We start from the raw sequence: 23,910 nt of genomic DNA, 5'->3' as shown, positions 1-23,910 counted from the left end.
TGGCAAGGCAAGGGTAGCTCCCGCGCAAAGGGTAGAGGAAATGTGTGGAAATGGCAGCAAAACTGATCTGAATATAAAAACCGCATTTTTATGGTTGATTTTTGTACCCTCCTCCACCTTTGGTGTGGTGAAACGGAGTTGAGAAATTCTGTTTTTGTTAGCCGCTAAAAAGCAGAGGGACGAATCTTCTTCGATGCGTTGCGTGGATAGGGATTTGAAATCAAACGAAACCTTCGCGGCTTTATCCCTTTTCCGGCGAGCAAAGGAGAGGGCGGAACGAATCATCAGTATCAAGATCCTCGATCTGAATATAAACCCAGCTTATCGCTAGAAAGGCCGGCAAGATAAGAGCGTGGGGCAAAAGTAGCACTGCTGCTTGGTAGGAAGCAAACCGTAGAGCATCCACTCATTGTGGGAAACTCAGCACCAGAAGGAAATGGTTGTATGAACTTTGTCACGTGTCTGGGAGTTTGGGGCACTGTTTTACTCGGCACTTGAGGTAGGAACTAAAAAAAAGATGTTGAAGAAATACAGCCGCATGTCGTTTTCTCGCGGTTATGGGCTTACTTCACGTTCCGATTGAATGTGCTTTAGTTTCCTTTTGTTGAAATCTTCTCCATGCCAAGAGAGAAGAGTGCGGCTGTCCAGCACCATTACGAACAGCAGCACGAACAGCAGACACACACACACACACACAATGGTTGGCTTACCGGTGCAATACTAATTTTATTTAATAATGTTTGCTCCATGACAACGACGACCGTCGGCCAAAACCCTGGTCGCGCAAGTGTACAGCGCGAAAGAAGGAATGAAAATTTCAATTAAATGGATGTGAATTCTAATTCAACAAATTAGTACTTACAATTCGATCATCGCTCTTTTTGGGCCATTTTGCTTCGAAGTGGAGCGTGGACGTAATGTTGAATTACGAGCTGAGCTCGTGTTTCCACTTGAACGATGGTGCAGATTTGCAAGACTGGCGTCCTTCCTGTGTTCAGAAACGACTTTTAAGATTAGAAATGAGCAGTTCATTTCCTGCAAATATTTTCACGGAACTTGATGTTGTTGAATATGTAGAAAAGCTGGTTTATAATGTTTCAGGGAAAATGGTTGAGTGTGGTCCATTGAAGTATATAAAGTGCTAGCAAAGCCTTCAATAATAGCGTTCTCGGAGCAAATGCTAATGTTCGAGGTGAATGTTTAGTCTACGTTTCGAAGAAAACGTGTCGCTTAGAATGTTTTCATAAAAATTCTAAACTATGTTGGTATATATAAAGCGAATCGAAAAAAGGATGCTAGAGCAGAACGAGAGTGTGGAAACTTTTGAGAAAAAAAAGTAAACAAATGCTCTAGCATCCTTTTTGGGGATGATTTTAGGCTAATCGTACCTTCTAGGAATAGAGGTAACTGTTTTGTATAGGTATGTTTAAAGGTATATGCGTCAGCGGTGCTTGTTTTGTTTATGTTGGATGTTTATTCTTACATTCGCTGAACTATACTAAACGCCATTTAAAACTTTGTGTGTTGAATCGGAAATGTGATTTCAATTGATACATCAAATGGATGTTGGTTTGATGCATAGAAGGTGGGTGGTTTCGCTTGCTAGAGTTTGTTGGATAGCATTACATTGGTAATGCGTTAAAATCTTCATAACGGTTGATCAGAAACGCGGGAAGAGCTGTTTATCTGTTTATATATCTTTTTTTTTACCAATACGCACTCAGAACATAAAGAAAGCATTGTTCACTCAACGACTAAGAATATCTAGCTATGTGGTGCATTATGTGGCAGGTTCGTTATGTGCTGCACTGCTAGCATGATTTAGCTTTGGAGATGTTTTTTTCTTTTCAATCAAACATTTTTATCACTCAGCCGTTTATGGTGTGAAATACGATTTTATAGCTGCATCTTTCTCTCTTTCCAATGTATCCATTGAAGTCCATTGGGGTGTGTGTGTGTGGCCAAGCGTGTGTATGTGTGGGCGAGAATATCTACGGTTGGAAAACTGTAACCGTTTGCCGTGGGTTTCGTTCCTATAAGATGGATGGCATTTTCAGTCAGGTTCTCTCTGGATGATGCTTTTTTCCCCGAGCCTTAAGGGGATTTCGGATCTTGCCCCTTTGATTCCATTGAAAACCAGGGTAGACGGGAAAATGTGTGCGGCTGTTGTAAAGGAGGCGAAAAGGTTGATGCCGCCAAAGTCGTTCTTATTCCGAATCACATTGGACTGAATTGTGTATTCCTCCGGTTATGAAATAAAGTCGGGAGTCGAAAAATCCACTTGCTAGAATTCGATCGGCTGTGGTGAAGCTGTGGGAAATTTTGTGAGCAGCGCGGCACGTACGTACTTGCGTTTGTGCGTGTGCATGTATGTGTGTGTTTAAGTAAATAATCACAATCCCTAGCTTTCGGGGCATATTGAATTTTTCGTGCACGACAGACCATTCGCGCTGTATGCTGCTAGTGTCTATACTCTGGCGTGGAAGATGGAGAAAATCTAACACAAGCCGTTGATCTTGTCGCGACATCATCATCTGCAGAATAAATGGAAGCTTGTGGGTAGATCCCATCTTCGCGGTTGAATTCATGGCCTGGCGCCCAGCGGCTACGCGAACGGGTCTGGCTACAGATGTAATGTAATAATTCTAACTCGTTTGCTGGTATGGAATAGGAATAAAAAAAAAAGAAAACAAATGAGAACACATATCAAACATCCTCTCACATTGGAGCACGTGAGCAATTGTAAAGACAGTTGCCCCTACCGGGAGGAACCCTATTTTGGTGCGTACTGGTATTGTTTGCGCAAGAAGCGTGGTCTTTCTGACGTTATATTTATTTGTACGCTTTTGTTTAAACGAACGTCATTTGTTCTTCACGCTGTAGGGGGTTTGATAGACGTTGGTTGATGCCTTGTTCGTTATTTCGAGTATACACTAACGTTCATGTTTGAAGGTAAAAACGTTATTCCAAAATTTATCGTAATGAATAAAACAATGTTTCAATCTACTGAGTTTCACTTCAGTAGTACGAAATAATCGATTTTCTTAAAAAAAACAACGTAGTGTACTTGTCAGCAACACTTTATTGGAAGAGCCGAATTACGTATTCAGGTATTTCCCGATATACGCTATTAATGTGAACCGGAGGCAATCGTGTATCTCGAATATTCGCGTATATCGAATTTCGAGGGTTTCAGTGAAATTGTAACAAATTTTAGTGTAATTTTGCTTGATCACGTAGGTTTTAGCCACTCAATTAGTTATTTGATGTGATTCCAACTGAAGATTACAATTTTTGTTTAAAACTAGTTAAAATGGCCCGGTTACAGGGCTACGCAACGTTTATTGGGACATATACGTCTTATCAACGATATAAGTATTGCACTTCAAATAATCATTTTGTTTTTGAATCCTTTGTAAAAGATTTTTGTGTGCGCTAATATTATTTATTACAAACGTTGCAGTGTATAGGATTCGATAATTTTCTTTATTTAATGTACTACAAATTGAATTGTGAATGGTGTACCGGTTGGAATATTTTTTTTATCAAAATACACACTGTTTGCGATAAATTTGATCTTTCGGATCATATGTTCCAGGTAACATCAAGTCCCGTGGTATCTTGGCATATGCCTTATCGAATCCCGGGAATGTCGTATTCTACGAACTCTTTCCGCTCTTCAGCATCTTGAACAGTCTGGGCTGTCGGCAGACGCATGTTTTCCCGCAAACACAATGCCCTAAATTTGCCCCCCAGCATGCTCCACCGGATGCGCTGCTGCAAGACCTGAACGTTGGTACCAAGCGAAACGATTGGCAGTATCTGTCGAAAGTCGCCACATACCAGCACCACCTTATCACCGAACGTTCGGCGAATTCCCATAACGTCCTGCAGGGCGTGATCGAGGGCGCGAGCTTCTAGAGCAGGGGTCTCCAAACTACGGCCCACGGGCCGCATGCGGCCCTCGAGAGCCTATTATTAGTTTGGAGACCCCTGTTCTAGAGCATAGCCGCTGCTCATGGATGTCTCGTTCCATAAGATCAGTGATGCCTTTTGCATCAATTCAGCCTGTGTTGACTATACATGGATGTTACAGGAACTGCTAGCGTCCAGGTATAGCGATAGCTTGAATGTAGAGTGAAGCGTACGTCCCCCGGTCAGTAGCAGAGCAGCAATTCCACTTCGAGCCACTGCGATTGCAATTTTTGATTGGCATCCCGTGTACGCAATAATAGTTTCGAACAGAAACGGCTTCCCGGTGCTACCAGGTCCATCAAAGAAAAAATTCTGTACATGTGTCTTCTCTCAGCTGGAATGTTCTGTTAAACCGTAACTATCTACTGCTGCGGTAATTACATCGTAATTTATTATTCGTTGTTCAAACGGTTCACGTATACTAATATGTTGTCCAGCATATCGATAGCATAAGAGTGCTCCGCGTCCACCAGGGAAAATATTTCGGCAACGGATAAGGCGCATTGTAGCAGGTCTGGTCCTATCTGCATAAAGTCGGATAACTGCGGCATACTCGGAAACATCGTCAGTGTCTTCTGAGGCGCTATTTCGCTCAGGTGCTGATCAATGAGTCGCAGCACCTTGAGGCGCTTGACAGCTCGCAGCAGCCGATTCTGCTCGGAGTGTGTACGGTGCACCGGCTCTGATTTCGCCGGTAAAAGTCTTCAGAAAATCGGTTCACGTTTGCGTCCTACCATAAAAGAGGATTCTGGGACATTCCCTCCGACAATATAAGGGAAAATAGGTGACGCAGATGTTGAGCATTCGAAATGAACCTGCTTCCTGTAGGGTCCTGGATATTTTGGTGTCGTCCTGCAGAAATCCAGACATCAACAGTACACCATGCGGTCAATAACGATATCAGTCTGGCAGCGGTGTGTGATCCACTGGTTACCCGTACAAACATGCCATGGAAGCTGCAGCAATTAATTTTAAGCTTACTTGTACTTATTTAATCTTTAAACTATTTAGATCACTTTATATATATTACACAACATATTATTATTCGTATGTTTGTTGGAGGTAAACATGGTTGTCGTTTTTCGTCCAACGCCTACATCGAATCGCTATGTGCACCGAAGTGTGCAAGGAACCAACACGGTACAAAAATCATCCAAGCTATCCGCACCTATCATCAACTCACTAAGCAACATCGTCTCACTATAGAGTGAAAAAGTAACGCTCTATAGTGAGAGATTGAAAATGAGAACCTTTTTGTAAAATTTGTTATAGGATGGGCTATGATAATCAACCAAATGGTAAATTATGCCGAAAACGCGCATATCGAGTATGGGTATATCGGGCAATACCTGTAGTTTTATATTAACTCTGTATGGTCTTGTGACACGTTTTTTCTATTTGTCGTAACGTCCTACGTGGACATACCGGTCTATATTGGCTTTCGAGACTTATTCAGTACCACGCAGTCGGATAGTTCTTGCTTCGGAGGAACGGTTAATTCTAGGATTGAACCCAAGACGGACATGTTATTGACTCGTAGCAGTTGAAGACTCTACCAAGGGACCGCCCCAAATAAATAGACATGCTCAATTACGTAAAGGTTTGCGAATGTAGCAAATTGGCCCGAAATTTACAAAAGAATCAATAAAGCTCATTTACTGTGTATAACATTTGAAATAAGCTAACATGGTAATTGATTGACATTTGAAGGCACGCAATAACAATGTTGATAACTAGCGTTGATCTTATGCTGCGAGATATCCAGCAATGGTGTTGTTGACGAGACAGCAGTAACGTTGTTGCAAACGCTAATATATTGGAGAATCTTGGCATTTCTGTCAAATGATAGTGTAGTCACGCCGGTATCAGATCCTGGTCCATTTTACTCCACTAATGGTCTTTTCGCATACTTCGTTGCGCTTTTGACGGTAGAAATTTATCAAAAGCTAATCCCCAGAAAATTGCACTCCAACCTACGCGTCTGCCCAACACTGCGTTGGTAGTAGATGGAAATAATGGCAATACAACGATACTCAACAACATGGTGGATAAATTTCACAACAATGAACCATGAAAAGCTTTTGGTGTTGGCAATTGCGATGTTTGGCTGACATGTAAAGACTTCGAACCTAAAGTAGTCCGTGTCTCAACCATGCATGATAGTGAGGTAAGAGTGCATTATGAGCGGGGTTAGAGGCTCTACCATATTCCGTATTCCGTGTTCCCTTCAGGCATAATGTGTTCTTAATGGAAAGGGCCTTGCAAGCTATTATCGAAAGGATTGTTTGTGTTTATGAGGAACTTTGAACAGAAAAGCATAAGTTTGCGAAACTCCATCATAGTGCGTTAGCACGTGAGGTATATATATATAAAGTAAATATATTAGATTTACGCTGTTGAATTATATTGTCATCAGCCTCATTGATGAGCGTAGCGCCAAGAAGTTGAAGAACGGCATTATTTACGAACGGGATGTTCTGAATAAGTAGTTTATCAAAACTCGAAGGCAGCTCAACGCATTGGGCTTTTCTCTCGTATGTTACTGATCCGTTCATGCTATGTAAATGGTAGTGTCGAATGTTTAAGGCACGTGCTGACAGGCTGGCTGGCTCTTTTCAAATGCAGATAACACACATTTTGCATTGCCGGTTCAGGCGAGCTTCAAGTCGTTTTGTTGAAACGTTTCACATGAAATCATGAAAGGTAGTTCCATAACGGTTGAAAAGGGAAGGGATATATTTAGGAATTTTGAAATATACATTTTTCTGACGCACTGTAGCGTCACCAAAGTCACCATCTCTTGGGTTCCTTGAGAATCGCAGCACAGCTTTACCGTTGCTTTGGGAGTAGAATACTCGGATTTCATTTTCCTCTTCTCGCTTTTGTTAGTTGTTCATGGTACTCGAAGGATAAAGTCTTGGTAGACGTGTCTAAGTCGTTCGGGTACCATGGAGGATAAAGTCCTGATAGACGTTTCAAAATCTGTATATTTGGTTCATGATTTTTTATATACATACTACTAGAATACCATCTCCTGGACGCGGACTGACTGACAGCGTAACTGTCATGTGGTGTGACAGAAATGGCTGGACCATTGAGATTCGTTTCCTTCCGTGCCATTTCTTCTGTGCCGGATGGTCGGTTGTATTTTTGCTGGTCGTATTCCAAGGAAACATGAACTCGCTCGAGGGCAACGTGAAGTGAGTGGACTTCAGACTGAACGGGGATGTTACTAGTGGACGCCGTTGGCTTCGTTTCTCAGGACGTTGATTTTTGGTCGGTTGTAGGGTTCGGTGAAGCTAGTCATTTGTTCGTTTTGGTTTGTTTCAGGGCGAAGAAAGCTTTAAGATGCGTTGCTAGCGGGGAATGAAGGAATGAAAGGTGGATTACCTAGTGATGGCTGGCGTAGAAAAATGTGAGACTATATTCTTCTTGCCCTAGAGGGTAAATATTTCGTGTCTTGTTAGATGGTTTACATTATTACTGTTGGATCAATTTTCTTTTTTTTCTGTCTTTCTATTGTTTGTGACGATTTTCTGCTCAGTTTTTGTTCATATTTTTTATTACGTTTGTTTTATAGAATATTCATTCCTCATTCTTTTCAACCTCCAACAAGGCTTTGAACGGTGATATTGCGACTGTATTACATAACTTTTGGATGCTAGTAGCTTGAAGAGAATTGTATGTCAAATCAAATCAAATCTCAAATTTGTAATTTAAAAGAAAGACATTCAATGATGTTTCTGTGTATACTCATGAGCGACCACAACACCTTCCGTTCGCAGGCCATGCGTTTCTATGTCATTTTGTTTTGAGGTATGCACACTCCCAGTCAGGCAGTGTAGCCTAAGATTTTTCGATTCGCTTGGTGAAACTATTTGCTTTTAGAATTTACTACACGGCGCTAGGTTTACTGATATGTACAAAAAAAAAACGTTTGAGTGAGTTAGTTCGTTCATCTGTAAAAAGAGTGACCAGATATGTAAAGGCGTGTCTTAACCACAGCTCACTGGAAAAGGACTTGTGTCGTCTTTTCTCTATTTTCTTTGGCAGCATGTGCTTGTGTTGACGATGGTTTTAGACATTGCTTCGGTAAAAGAATACCCTTTCTCTCATGTATTAAGGATATGTATGGGTGTGTTGTTGCGTGAATGTTATTATCATTTTTAGAAAGTATTAGAAAGAACCCGCCACGAACATGTAGAATCGTGTGGTACGACCGACCTGTTTTATTGTTTAACATGAGGGATTTAATTTTGGTAACCTTAGGATAAAACCTATACTGACCAACTTCTAACTGGTACGAAGCCCAAGGTTCTTGGTTATTTGATTGCACAGGTGTGCGTTGTATGTAGCAAAGCCCATACCTAGGAAATACTGGCAAAACTTGCTGAACTCTGGTTTGTTTGCTGGGAAACTTTGATGTCGGTTGTTTTTGTATTGGAAACTATTTCTGCTGTTGTTTTACAGAACCCTCCGAACTCCAAATCACAACACAAGGGACGTTTGAGAATGGATGTGTTGGAAACTACCCTCGAAAACACTCGAAAAACTCCAATGAAATGGTCTCGACTATTTGAAAGGCTTGATATATTTATGAACAAAGATCTTGTACAAAATAATTGACACATGGTTGAAATAATCAGATGGCTTGCATTTGGATGTAGTTTCATTAAGCTATGATATTCAGGTAAACCATGTGTTGTTAAAAGTAATAGATTGACGAGTTTCGTTGAACATTATATGTATAATTTAATCGCAAGAAAGAGCAGTTCCTGTTTATTAATCAACGATGTTAAAATATAACAATAATACTGCATTTGCTAGACTGTCTGCACGAAATGGTAATTCTTTGGAATAAAAAACGATGATCCTTTTATCAAGATCATCGTAAACTAGAAACAGGGCCGTGAACAACTTTATCATAATCTCGATGCCAGATAAAACATGAAACGCATAGAGAAGATTGCACATGCAATCCATTTTGCAACGGTGAGTGGATTGCTGGATGTCTCGTCGGTAGTAGTCGTGAAAAAATCGTTCCATCTACTCACAATTGCAACGCTTGAATGTGCGGGCTTCAGAAAAGCTACGGTGGCATATATGAAGCGAAGGAAGCGTAATCACATTCAAGCCATAAATTATAATTCGCACGGTGGAGTCTAATAAATATTTTCTCTGCATATCTAATGCCATAACCAACGGCGATGGTAGAGATTGCCCAGCGGAGGCTAGAGTTTGTGTTACGCCGTACCATGCAGGATTGGAAAAACGAGTTAACGAAGCTAGTTTTGTCGTTGTTTTCCGTGTCGATTCTACATGGGGGACAGAGTCTGCAACGGATGTGTGCAAAATGGCTAAAACTATCCCACGTTGATAAGCTCTTGCAGTAGATGGCGAACGCAAGCCAATTTTACTCGATTACACATCGTCTTACAACCATCGTGTATCTAGGACGGAAACTGATCGCAATGCTTTGAGGGTGCTTTCGCCTTCCAATAAGCAAAACTTTTTGGTGTGTGAGTTAGTGGGTGATAGTGTTAGACGGGTGTGTTCACCCATCCTGGTATTTCCTACGAACGGTATGAGTCATAACGGACACATTCTAGTGCATGTTTTTGGGTAGCTAAGGGACATTACCGGATTTTCAGAATTAATGACGTGATGTTCAGGGCAGTGGCGACTGATGACAGAATAAAAACTGTCCAAAGCAGAGATTTGTTCTTGTGCAAGGCTGACAATTTTCGTTAAGTAAAATCGATATGCAAAATCGTTTCCTTATATGGTTCGACGAAACAAATGTGAAGTCATTTCATTTTTTTTGGGATTTCCCTTAGGTTACGTTTGTTACGAGAACAGTAGAACAAAGTGTCTATAGATAATCGCGAGGTGGAATGTAGTTAGCAGATGGGAGATCTGTAAATGGTTCGATGTTTTGTGTCTGAACACGGTTGAATTCGGTCACGTTCATTGAATGCAGATGAATTGGTTTAGGAGAGAAAGGTCAATATAGATACCCTGAACCTAATGGACGAGTAAAGACAAACTCGAAAGAACAACAAGAAGGAACGAGCGAATTGCGTTAAATCCTAAATGTACTGGGCTCTTACGTTGCCTTACTGCCAGTGCTATACTGAAGCGAAACATCATGCTGGAGAAACGATTGTATGCAGAACGTCAATATTCGTTGTAGGTAATAGGCATGTGGCGGAAATATACCACGTGTTAACCGGGAAAATCATATTTAATTCGTTACGTGTTTTCGTGTTTGGCCTGCAAGCTGGAGCAAAAGAACACGGTACCGAGAGAATCGTTCAGAGTTTGATTGGAACGCATGTGCCAAACCTGAGTCTGGGCGTTAACGAGTATGTGATTGTTATCTCTTCAAGTGCGTCGGGTAAGGAAACTTACACACGCACAAAAATCGAATAGCCTTCGAATGCAAGATCGACGAAACACCTAACTGCTTTAAGGGTTCTGATTAGGTTAAACATTTATTTCGTGCGTTTGCGAAACAATGTTGAACTATCAAGCGAATTGCGGGCAAACGATTCATTCCTACCGATAATTTCGTTTTGAATAAAACTTATTATACTTGGACCGTTGGTTCGGTAGGAATGATAGGCTCGGTCGGGGACCGGCCAGTACTATTGGAAACTGTGTTGTGACTAGTAGCATTCATGTATGAAGCGTGGCATTACAATTTCTTCAGTTTGCCGCGCATGAAGTGTTGGTTGGTCTCGACTTAAAAAATAGCCTTAAAATGTAAGATACAAAATCGCGGACATTATTTTGGACCGTGTTCGGGTACTACCGACCGAGATTGTTCATCGAGTTTCACTACTCTTCTCGTTTGGCAGTTCATTGGAAAAGATCCCACACATCCTTCTTGCTCGACATATTCTGCAGATACAGTACAGACCTTCTACTGAAGAACCTACCAATCTGACCAGTCCCTTTCATTCCGTTCCTGTTTTTAATTTTTCGCAACACTTATTTGAACCCAGGACAGAGGTTTTGTTATACGGAGGCCGCGAGTGTATTAAACGTGTTTCAGTTGATGATTTAATGTTCTCGCATCTTTCATTTGTATCTTCTAATATAATATACCATAATATCTTATTAAGGGGCGATCTTTACAGTCTAAACTCATACAACTTAATAACATGCCCATCGTGGGTTCAAGTTTCTCATGCCCCGTCTCCTCGTAACAAGGACAGACTATCCGGTTGTGTGGTTCTGAATAAGTCTCGAAACCCTGTATAGGCCGCCATGGCCGCGAACGTCGATACACCAAATGGAAGAAGAAGAATATCCTACTCAACATGCTGCATGTTATAAAACAATATATTCAAAATAGTAATGAGGCTGGGCAAAGATTATGGCAAAAGTTGACAAATAGAACAAATATATGTTTGTTAAATCGTTATAGAAAACAAGTCATGAAGCAGAGAAATATAATAGGAAAGCTCATCATGTTTTAATTCGTTTGCGAAATTGAACAAAATAATAAAGATAGATATTGAAGCAGACAAAAACGCTACAAAGCAAGCACCGGAAAACGTGTTGCTTCCATAGGGTGGATAAAAATGCATCTCATTATTTAAGAATTATTTTTCTTCATTCCAGTATCACAAGAAATTAGCGGAAATTATTATGCTAAACATCTCATTCATTATCCTGCTCGATTGTTTTGTGGTATGAATCGGGGGAAGATACACCATTTGGTTTGCTGGCTGGTTGGATAGACTATGTAGTGGTGGGGATTCGCTCAGTTCGTGGTGTAGGATTTGGTGGCATTGAAAGGAAAAGAAAAAAAAAACATAAAAAAGCATAACATATTTTCCCCATTAATCATCGCTGTGTATCGGTGTTTTCACCATTTAGTTGCTTCCGTCCCTTCATTGCATCAGCGGGTTTTCACTATTTTCCGTTTCACTATTCCCGTGACACTGACATTTGTACGCAGTCCAACCGTGGGAGGAACAGATAAATCGTCTAGCTACATGTTATCAACTGGTGGAAGGATGGTGTTTGGTTAGTTGAGGAGGTACAGCATCAGTGGGGCCGTGCTGGAAATACTTCGTAATTTATGAGTGGTAATTGCTAAACCATGATGACAGAATGGAATGCCAATTTCGGTTTGACGCCTTTCCGTTCCTCTCATTGTGGAGAGTGCGGTTTGTTAGTGTGCATTTTCTTATGTGATAATTGTGGTTTTGTTGCATAAAACATCAGATCATGTTGAACTGGTAGCTGTATAGGTACATAAAAGGTCGTTGCACAATTATTTCATTAAAAAATAATTACACAAAAAAAGTACATAATTATTATTTATTATGTGTTATTAATTAATTAATATATTATGTAACCTTAAATAATCACAAGTTTAGTGTCCTGCAAACCAATTTTTAAACTATTTTCGTAGCAATTGTAATAAATTCATATAATGTGTTAGTTGTTCAAAATAAATATAGTAGCTACAATATATAGTATACTGAACAGCCGTAGTATTGGAAGATACCAATATCTATAGCTTTATATGCAACTGAAACGTGCGAATTCATTGTCGTACCATTAGCCACAGAAACAACATTATGTTGTGTGGCTGACCACAAATCGATCGACTGTTCGATCCAATGTGTAATCAGCCATGGTAAAAGCGGTTGTGGTAGTATTTACTCATGGCACCGTTTAAGTAGTGCAGTGCGCATAACCGTGGTTCACCACAGCTAATTGCGTGCCCTTAGTGTATATGTATCTGTATCTGTAGGTAATCGTCATTTAAAGTCGTTTCAATAGAACAACGCGAAGAAAGTGCTATGAGGACGATAGGATGAACCGAGTTTATCGTGTGTGAATGTAGGTCAAATTTTGATTATTGAAACGAAAATTACCATAAATTTGTTTTCATGTTCATCCTGAATTGCCTGGTGCCGGCGTGTAGAGAGCATCCGGTAGACGTGACAAAAAGTACATATACAATACGGGTTTCAATCGCATTTGACCTCAATGATTATCTGAAGTTATTTGGTCTGATAAATGAAGCGATTTCGTTCGAAATGTATTCGGCTTACAGTTTGGGAACGGGTTGGTTGGTTAATTTGTCACATGAAAACAACAAAACCCGTTCTGATTGTGCCAGTGATAAATCGTACTGGAAAAATCATCATATCGGTGTGTTTGTGCATATGCATGTATCTGTGCAAAATGATGAATTTATTTCTACCTGAAAAGTACGCTTGATTTGAGGGAATGCTAATTTATTCAGCCGCACAAGAACACAATTTATAGGCAACAATCAACATGCGGGGAATTGCAGTTTGTAGTGTAATGTGTTATGTGCGTGTGCGAGTGTAACAAATGGGAACTGCGGATTAATTATATTGATAGAGAAGTTTCCGAAATCGCTTCTATCTGTTAAACGAATTCATTATTGTACTATTTCCCTGAATGAATAGTTTTGCGGTGAGAAGAAAAGTGAGATGTTATGGAGTTACGTTTGCGTCGTATTTGTTCTTTTTAATTAATGAATTTACATGTTAAGGCACTTTGAGTGGTTATTAGCATATAGTATCGTTTAAGTGTATTACGACTAAACCTAAATAACGGTTTAAAATGGAAGATTTAACAATTAACAGTAACGTGACAATAAAGTCCATCCTTTCTTTGATACAGGTTCTTACTATACTATGCTAGTCTTGAATAGGAGTTCATATGTGTACATGTTTGCTTCGGTATGACAGAGATGACAACTAGGTTGCTTCCACTAATCTAACTACACGCTTGCTACGCAAAGTGTTAGACATTGACGTCTGCTGCTAAGCGCCAGGAAGGTTCATGGGGGATCTAAAGTGAGCGAAATGCTCCGAAGCAACTGAGTGTGCGGTACCGAGATTGAATTAAGTTTTAATTAAAATTTTAATGTAATTATCGGATTAAATGGGTTCCAGTGCGAGCTGTTTTCGATCCCATCAAGAGACAGAGAGAACGCGCGTGGTAGTCGAGCAGCGCGTTTGTCGCGTTTTGTAGCAATCTCGTCCTATTCCCGTTCGAACTGTTGGCGCGAATGCTCCAAGGTTGCGTTGTTGACCGCTGGGACGCCAAACTAGCCGTCCGGCAGGATATGGATGTGCAAGCGTTACCTTCATGCGCTGCAAAGGGCCATCTGATAGCGTCGTTAGATAGTGCCGTATTGCTGTAGTAGGACCGCCGTTTCGCTCGACAAAATGGTACTGCCTCATGGTGCGCATTCATTTCTATTGCTTTAGTTGGTACGAGTGTCGTGAAGGAGTGTTTTATATTTTCGTATCACGGGTCGTTTCGCTTGCCGTGTCCCAATTTCATTGTACGAATTCCCGAGACGTGGCGCTTTTCCTCTAAGCGATAAAGTGTGTGTGTGTGTATGTTTGTGTGGCTGCGAGAGTGAACGAAGCACAAGTGCGCTCTTGAATAGTCGTGTGTTAACATGTGATAAATTATTATTCGTTGCTCAAAAGTTTCGTCTCATTTCGATGACATTCTGCACGGACACGTTTGCATGACAATGCACTCCCCTGCACCGCATTTCAGGGAAAATGGAACATTGAGAGCTGAGGGAATGCGTGTTTAATTGTCGCTTTGTTTAAAATATTGGTAACATGCAGTGCACATTTACTCGCGGTGTGAATAATTTGTGAGTGGGTTTGGTACAGCTTTTTCATACATGTTCATGTTAATTTGATAAGTTATTTTTCAGATTTTTTTTGCGTAGAGAAAGTAGAACATTTCATGCCAAATAAAAATAAGGACCTTAACGTAAAGGCTTTGTCTTTGTTAAATTTGTGGTCACATTGGATGTGATTTATCTAAATTGTAACTTTAGAGTGTGTTAAAGTTGTATCTAGATATAATCAGATTGGTCTTTGAACATATCGATAGCCTGCAATATTTAGGGAAATTGATAATATATGATTAAAAATGGTTGTGTGTAATATAAAAGTTAATTAGAACAAGAGTAACCGCATTAATATGTACTTAATTCAACTTATGATGAAATGTTGCACAGCACTAGTCTCTGTAGCAAACGGGTGGCATTTGGCGTAAATATATGTTGATGTTGTTTTTCCATCTCTGTGGAAAAGAGAATGAGAGCTATAGCAATACGAACCATAGCCACTCGGTAGGTTGGAATTGAACTAGGTCATCTGCTCGAACACACAGTATTGTGGTGAATTCGAGTAGTGCAATAGAGTGCTTGTCATGGGAATTGCTGTCGGCACATGAATCCTTTGCACTATTCATTGGAAGGTAATGTAGTAAGAGTGTAGAGTTAAGAGGATAGGAAAGGTCGAAGCACGGTTCATTGACTGTTCTGTAATTGAGGTAAACCCAATGAGGTTAGTAGTCTCTCTGCCTTTGCGAACGTTTGCAGTGCTTGCAACGTGACATTGAACAGGGAAAATAAATTTCAGCAAAGCTAAGGTTTCTCCTAAAACTAAGGTCATTTTATACCATTCTCAACAAGAACGTGAAAGTTTCAAGAATACAAATATATTATATGGGTGATAACCGTGGTTCATTCGTAAACTCTCACGACTTAACTACATGTCCGGCGTGGGTAATATTACATGATACGAAAAGGACGAAACTTTGATAAAAAGTCTGAAAAGTACTGCATGAACTATTAGAATAAAAATAAATAAATTAAAAAATACAGTGGATCTGTTTACCCACTATTTTTTAACCGCAGATCAGTAAATGTTATCGCCGGAAAGTTCAGTAATCGTTTCAGTTAATTATTTTTACTGAACGATTCAGTAATCTTTGATGCTAACCGAAATGACAGCTGATGCTACTGTAATCACAATAAAGCCATCCTAATATCACTGATTGTTCAGTAATTGATAGTGACTGTTGACGAAAAGTTGACGAAAAAGTCGTTCAAATTGAGGTTTATATTGCTGCGCAGTAAGGCAGTTCGTTCAGCTCATGTTCATTCATGTTTCATAGTGTTTGATACAGTTTTAAATTGTATTATACCTAAACAATGGTTTGACGATTGTGTAAGCACTCACGGTCACAACGAAATTTCATCCAGCGCAGTAGATTGTAGCAAAGATTTTACATAACAACATGGCTGCCAATTCTTTAAAATAAATTCAGCAAGCTCAGATAATATGTTATCAGAATTCTTACCTGAAATTTTTTCGGGGTGCCTGTAAGCGCTTACCTACTCACCCGTTTGCACATCACGAGCAAGAGGGTTATCGCGATAGGCTTGTTTTAAGGCTTTTGAGGATTACTTAAATTTGCATTACTTGTTTTACTGAAAATCAGGACAAAAAATTACATCAATGCATAAATTCAGCAGAACTATCTATGACTGAATAGCTCTCAGTAATTTTTTTTTACTGAATCAAAGTAAGAAAATTGCCTGATTTATATGGTGTATCCTTTGAACTAGTTTTTCGTATAATGAGATAATTCAATCCAAAAATAACTATTCTAATTAAAGTCAGAAAGTAAACATTTCATCATGTCAGTGGAACAATATTGTACAAACAAAGATACATTACAAAATCGTTTGTTTTCTTGCAAATTCACCGAATAACAAATAAAAAATGATTTTAAATCGTTTCCCTAATCCAAACGAACGGCTTCCCACATCCAATCGATGAATGCGGTGATGTTATTTTAAGTTAAAAAATATAAGCTGTCAAACCATATGTCCCAGGAGTGCAATTACGCGCTCGAGAAAATATGCTGCAATCTTGCGTTCAAAATACGCTGATTCGAGTATCGTCAACGTATTCAAGTTTTACATGTTGGTGATGATAGACTTGATTTAGCTTATGATGGATGCTATTTGTAGTCGAGTAAGTTTGAACAGTTCAATTGCTCATCTCAATTTTGAATTGGGGTATATTTAAAATGTGAACATGGTACACCATATTGTGGTCTCCGAAAGGGTGTTCTGATTCATAAGTAACCGGCCGATCAAATTATTATTATTATAATAAAAAATTGCATATTTTTATGTAGGTAATATTTAGCACCTTTCTGTTCTGCTAAAATCTTTTAAGTCAATAAACAAGTTTTAAGTGTGATTTTTTCTCCTATTTTTCAGAAATTGATTTGGATTTAGCACGATAATCGAAACGTTCTATAGAGGTATGTATTGTTGATTGTTGGTCATTGTAAGTTGACAGAACATAGATAGCGAAACTATTTTGTTCGAATTAAAAAATTGGATGTTACTTGAGGGGTTTCAGTTGTAGATTTTTAAAAAGATGTTGATATTTTTGTCTTAAATTAAACAATTCATTGTTTAAAGATGCATCATACTTGATATTTCAGTTTGTTTTGCAAAAAATATAGGAAAGAAATAATAATACCTTGCTACTCGTAATCACTGTTTTGGTTGCAGACAGTAGTTCACGCTTAACTGTTAAAAAGGACACATAATTGCTTGATTGTCTGTTCTGTTCTGGCTAGCTTAATGGCGATTTGTGTTCTTGTGGTGGTGTGGTTGGTTGACCAGCGGCCAGTGGAAATATTGCTGATGATTAATTAATTTCTTCCTCAAAATTTAACGGCAGTTCAATTATTCTAATGAACGACAAACCAGTCAGCCAACCATTTGTACAATGAACACTTATTAGTACACAAACGCGCGTTGCGGACATATCTGCGCCTGTTCTCTCCACCACCGTGGAGCAAGTCTGGTATGGAGTTAATGATAATCCTAAATCCCCTTCAATAATCCACCAATTTGGTATCAGCCATCCAGCGCAGACCCCACTTGTGCGGACGTTCTTGTTGCATGGACCGACCATAATGAGGCTGTGGCGTTATAAATATATTATTCTCAAGCATTAAACAACTTCATTCGACCGGAGACATAGGTGTCGTTGCTATGTACACATCCTGCCGGAACCTATCAGTGTACACCGGGCAGTGAACACAACGATGGCGACACAGTGTCGCGGGAGACGGGTATTGAACGGGTGGTCAGTATAATACAGGCAAAGGACAGGCGTTAGCAGGATGCGTGTTGACCACCACCGTGGCCGTGATGTCACTCTGTTCAAATACAGGATAGGCGGTGCATGCTAACTGCGTGTTCGCTAACACTGCCATATAGAATGGGTGGAAGCTCTCGGGTGGACACGCGATTGAGGTGTGAAGGAAACTAATCCGCTTGCAAAAGAACCCCGGCCATCGGTGACCCGTCGCTCATCTCGCACAGAATTGTGCATGAACGGCTTGGCCGTGGGCTAATGTTTGAATATTGATTGTTAATTAAATCGGAATAATGATTTATAGCAGTATGCCATCAGTGTGTACGACTGTTTCGGGTCGCTGCTGCTGGAATTTGCCACTAACAATCACACAACCTGACGGGCTTTTGCGTATGCATATTGGTGGATTTTGTGGTAGGCGTATATGAAGCGTGTGCATACACGCACAGACACATACACAGTGTGTAAATGCTCCAGATGATTGGATGTATTGTCCTGATGGCACCGCCGATGACTTAGCTTTGCATAAATCTGCCAATTGTGCATTCGTCAGTCCGAGAACGTGTACAGATCGCTTTACCACCATGCTGCTAGATGACACAGAGTACGTGACACACGCAAAGCGCTCGATCGAGAACGATGAAGCCTTTCTTCTAAGCTCTGGTATTCGTCACTTGTCAATGGCAGTTGCGCTCACGCTGAGTGTAAGATCGTCAGTGGGTGGACTTTTTTTAGAAGCGACATTCTTTCTGAAACTCAGCTGTTCATGGTCGAAGAAACACAAGCTCACCTCATTTACTTAGGCTCAGTGTACGCATGCATGTTTGATTGAGAAGCATGTACCGTTAAAATTTAATGACGTAGAATATCCTCTTTAATACAAACTGTCAATCGTGGTGAAGTAGCAATCATATAAGTGTTTTAAAAGTACCAAAGAAAAATATTTCAAGACAAGTTCTGATAAGAATATGATATTTTTGTTTTGTTATAAGTCTAGTCTGTGGGATCATCGTACTTGTGTGAATGTGAAAAGGGAACAATACAAGATAAATTGAATATCAACATGTAGAGGTTATCTTTGAAAAGCTACTATACAAATACGAGTTTTTGTTTGTAATGAAAAGATTATTATTTCTTCCTGGGCTATGCAATTTCGCAAGAATAAGTCTTGGGTTAAGTTGAACAGGTGTAACCGGCTTGGTAGAAACATTCTTACTGTTTAATACATAATGAAAGAATTATATGAATATTTGAATTTGATGGATTCAAAAGCCTTTAAAATTTTTTTTTGCGAAAGTTCTTTGGGGAGAGAGCCAAAAAGAGTTAGATCGAATTAACGAACTTGTTAGAAACTTTTTTTTATGTTTATTGAGCACATATAAATTTCCCGTTTGTAGTAAAGAGGAAAAAGAAGGAAAGCAACTATTTGTCACTGGAATTAACATTTGTACCCCAATGCAAGAGGTATTGCATCCCCATGGTTGTAACAAAAGCGGCAATTATACTTGTATTCCTTCATTCGAAATCCAAATCCGGCCTCCTAGAACGACAGAAACGGGGAAACCAACAACGCAGTACCAACTTGTGCACATAAATCGAATCAAATACTCGTTACAGATTGCAACCATATTGGCCAACGGGTTGCCCAGTTGTAGGTCGGTCGACTAGCCGAGGACAAGTGGCTTGGCGGGAGGTAGTTTCCTACATTTAAGTACTTCCTGCAACGTGTAGAGTAGAGGCGCGCTTGTTGGTGCTTTGGATTTGTTTCGAGAGGATTTTTTTGTTCCCAGTATTCCGTTTGCTCAGAGGTAGGTGGCTCTCTAGGAGCAATTATGCCGATGGAAATGTGCTGCGGGAGGTAGAGTACGTGCCGCGTCGCACGTTAAACAGTGGGAGTAAAAGTTAACTGTGCATACATTAGCCCCTGTTTCGTACCGTACGTACCCTTCTCGATATGCCGGGCGGGCTCGATGACACCCTGCGGCAGTGCTTTAGCAGGTGAAGTTGCGCAAGTTTTGGCGTCTCGGTTCACGGCAAACATGCTCATGGGGTGCGAAATCGAGAGACGAACTTCCTCCAGGACGCGCGCACTAACGACATCCAGCTGTGCAAGGTGAATCTTGCTGACATAGAATGTACCCGGTGGATACTAGTCGGTGCGAGGCCCGTCCTAAATTCGCTCTACGTAAGAGTAACACCTCGCAATGAAACTGCTCGGTGGTCGCGGTTGTGTGCAGCTGTGTGTGCAAAAGTTTATTAAAACAATGTAAAGTTGCACAAATTTATCCCGCACACCATCGGACTTAGTTAGGGCGACACTGTTCTGCGCTGTGCTGTGTGTCGTAGAAGTTGTGAACTTGCTGCTGAAGTCGACGTCGACAGAGGTGTAGATCGAATCATCGTGATAATGTCATGGCACTTGGTGCACGGTATTCGAGTTTTCTGTCAGAACTGGAGCGCCGATGTAGGAAAACCCGGAACTAAGGGCTCGGAGAGAGCTTTTGGTAAGTTAAAATGGTCACAGGCCGCAAGAGTTAAGCTTGACAGGGGCGCAAGAAATTGACCTCAACTGTGGGGACGAGAACGTAGATTGTAGATAGGGAAGGATGCTCTACGCTTTCCCCTTAAGTGGGAATAGCTCATGGCCGGCATAATATGCACAGGCAAGGTTTCATGGGGATACTACGAAGGGGCGGGTTAGTAATTAAAGTCTTGATTTCGCATTAAAATGCTTCGTACTGTTTTGTGTCCTTCGATGCAGTGGGTTTGTTAGGTGACAGGGGTAAACTTGTCGCTTCCCTTGCATCTTTCCTTCGTGGTAGTAGTCCCCTTTACGATGCTTGTTTTTTTTTCTTCCCGTGCGAATGGATGTTCTTGTTAGATTAGAGAATGTAGTGTTACGGAAACTGGAAGTCGCATGGAGAGGTGATAGTTTAGTTTTTGGTTTTCTACCTATACTGCACGTACCGCAGAACCGCAATAAATGAACACGAAATGAACGACCCTTACATATCACGGCCAAGATGACGTCGGTGACGCTGGAGTGGCTCTAAAGGACAAAGTGATGCGATACGGGACTAAATAGTTTAAAGTGTAATTTCACCAGAAAGCAGGTCACATATTTGAGCCGTCGACGGTGCATCGCGACCTTTGCTGCCCTATGGTATGGCCGCCAACGTACGTTGGACGTATGATAGCTTTATGCGGTACGTGGAAGACACTTCTGAAAGCATTTGATGATAGGGCACAAGTGTTCGTGTTTGGAATGTGTTACACGTTTATAGTAGAATAAGGGTCGCCAAAAAGGAAAAGACATGAACTGCCGGAGTGGTTACGGTCAGAGAAGCGTTCGAAAATATGTCGAGTTGCATGTTAGGATGTCATAAAGCCACGATTTGGAATAAAAATCCTCGCAAGTTAAATAAGTTTTCATCTTTTAACTTAAACTTTTAACGGCGGGAATGAATCGTGAGAGAAATGAGTATTCAAGTTGGGAACAAGATCGTGTTTTGCAACAACAAAAAAGGTAGAACATGATGTTATGAGTTTTGCAAAAGTTGTTAATTCATAACGCGTCTTAAACATAATGAGTTATTTTAGCATTTGAATGAACAACGTCGTACCGTGCTTTCGTTGAAGGGTCAAAATATAAAAAGAAATTATCAATACGGCGGCCTCTGGTTGGTGTTTTTGTAGCTTCTGTAATGATTAGATCATGGATTGATGTCCAATTGAACGTAAATCAAATCCTAAAACGTAAATCAGCGCCTTAAACATTGGAACAATAATTAATTGCTCTTGTAATCGTATGGTTTGATGGACAGGTTTGGTTTGATTGAAAACTTTAATAGATAACTAACGATCTCCAAATACCAAGATGCTTATCATTATTAGTAACTGACGAGCATAAACGGTGGTAAAAAATATAGTGAACAGCACTATCCAATGCACTCATTGGTTGTGATGAATCGAAAAGCAACACACCACTCTGCGCTTCTGCGTACCAAACTCGGAGGCAGGTTGATTGCAATTGTGCTTATGCAGGACGAAAAAGTTGTGAATGTATTTAGTCGGTATAATCGTTGCTTCATTCTTGAAGCTCGCTCGGGTCTCGTTAGATAGGAAAAAATGGATTAGGTCAAACTGAGATGATTGTAGATGCAAGTGTGCAGATTTTAATGCACTTTACAAACTATGCAAACGTGATCGATTTTCGAGGTTCATCTCCTGACGAGCTTGTCTGACCGACCGATGCGCCATTGATTGGCATGGTTGGGCAGGATGGTGCACAGGAGCAGGACGAATAGATAGTTTGTTGTGAAGAAAAAGTATTGTGTGTTGGCAGATGATACAATTGTGAGTAAGATACGCAAGCATTTGAAGACTAGTTCTTGTTGACAAGCTTCCGACCGAAACGTTTTAACCTCACTGGCAAACTCCCCTCGGCGTTGCACGATACGACGACGTGGGTTGTCAGCATAAACCGACAGACCAGATTTCGGAAAGTTGTGCAAAGCGTAGAAGTACGTGTGTGTGTGTGTGTGTGTGTGAGTATATATGAGTGTAGCAGCACAGATTTTGGGATGCTGAGGGATTTTACGTTTGCCAGCAAATGTTTTTCAGGAGAATATCAAATTATCTATCTTTGGAGACTTCACTCAAGATGGTACCACAAAATGATGGTGGACGATAAATAGGATGGTCGTGATAGACGATGCTTGGGGAATAAAACTGATGGAAATATACCAACGATGACAGGACAATGGGCTGGAGAAATGCTTGGAAGCAGTTTGGAAATGGAAAACAAATAAATTCGTTCTCGTTCCCATCAGTACTGTTGCAGCATTGCTTATTGAAGTGATGGTTGGGATGGTAGAAGCACCGTATGCAGGGAACCGTTTGAGGGGAGGTATGCAAAAAACCAAAAAATGGTCTATCTTCAAAAATGTGAAAACCTACTAGACCGGATGCTTACAGTTCTATCGTTTGCGCATCGACCATTCTAAACGAGGATTGTGAGTGATCCTGTTCATTGTGTATATTATGCATTGGTAGAAATTGTACCGACATACGAGTGCTGAAGCAGTTTCATTGCGTTTTAGCAATAGTTCCGCATATAAGCTACCTCTGATTGTGTCTTCCTTATGAACTGGCAGATGATGGTGGTGGGGTATGGTATCCGGCTCCACACACAACAATTCGCAACCCATTGCAATCCTTCATCGTGATTGTTGATTTTTGCGAGTAAGAATTTCTATGCTAGCAACTCGCTTGGTCAGAGATAGATGGCACATTTTTGTTTGCGAACAGCAGTTGTAGCAAGAAACAATGACTTGTTGGTCGCTCCTAAGATCTTTCGTTTCGTGTTGCATATAGTGTGTTCCGTACGTGCACTATTTATATGCTTTAGGACAGGATTTTGCTACTGATTGTTCGTCTAGCTTGGGTGTTTCTGTAGCGGGTTTTCGAGGGTGTCCTTTTCCTTCCCTTTCCCATGAGGAATTTCGAGCAAGAAACATTGTTCGGTTTAATTTGGGTGCACCGTTGTGAGTTGGGAAAAATTTTCTAAATGTACATTCAGCAAATTAGAAAATTTATTTCTTCAACATTTCCGCTCTTCTCTCTGTCTCCCACTTCCTCACTCTCCTTTGTTTCTCTTTGTGTCCATCGCTGTCCCTTTCTTTCTCAATGTATCTCTATGTATCCCTATGCAAGCAATAGTAAAATGTTGCTACACCTGTTCGATAAAGCAAGAGAAACAGCAAATGTGCAGCAAATTGGATGGAATGTTGGCATCTCAACTGCTGTGTGTTGTGCATTGGGTGATGTGCACTAGTGGATCGAAATTTGGTTGCAGCTGGTAAACCAGCTAAGACATTCAACAACAGCAACGGCGATGACCAGAACGGAAAGCAACATAGCCGACGAGCGA

General features: G+C 40.5%; 1 protein-coding gene across 22 annotated transcripts in view; it reads left to right on the top strand.

The window, feature by feature from the left end:
- Positions 1-23,910, top strand: part of LOC1279520 (tyrosine-protein phosphatase Lar) — a 234,157-nt gene that overhangs the window by 31,491 nt on the left and 178,756 nt on the right. For 18 of the 22 annotated variants that reach the window (XM_061660324.1, XM_061660321.1, XM_061660322.1 and 15 more), the window contains one exon: positions 17,084-17,127. The exons of the other annotated variants lie outside the window; for them this stretch is intronic. The gene's annotated coding sequence lies outside the window, so the exon portion shown is untranslated. The remainder of the gene's footprint in view (positions 1-17,083; positions 17,128-23,910) is intronic. 22 annotated transcript variants of the gene reach the window in all.

The sequence above is a fragment of the Anopheles gambiae genome, chromosome 3 (genome assembly GCF_943734735.2).
Source record: "Anopheles gambiae chromosome 3, idAnoGambNW_F1_1, whole genome shotgun sequence".
Lineage (NCBI taxonomy): Eukaryota > Metazoa > Arthropoda > Insecta > Diptera > Culicidae > Anopheles > Anopheles gambiae.
This window is presented reverse-complemented; position numbering and strand designations above follow the sequence as displayed.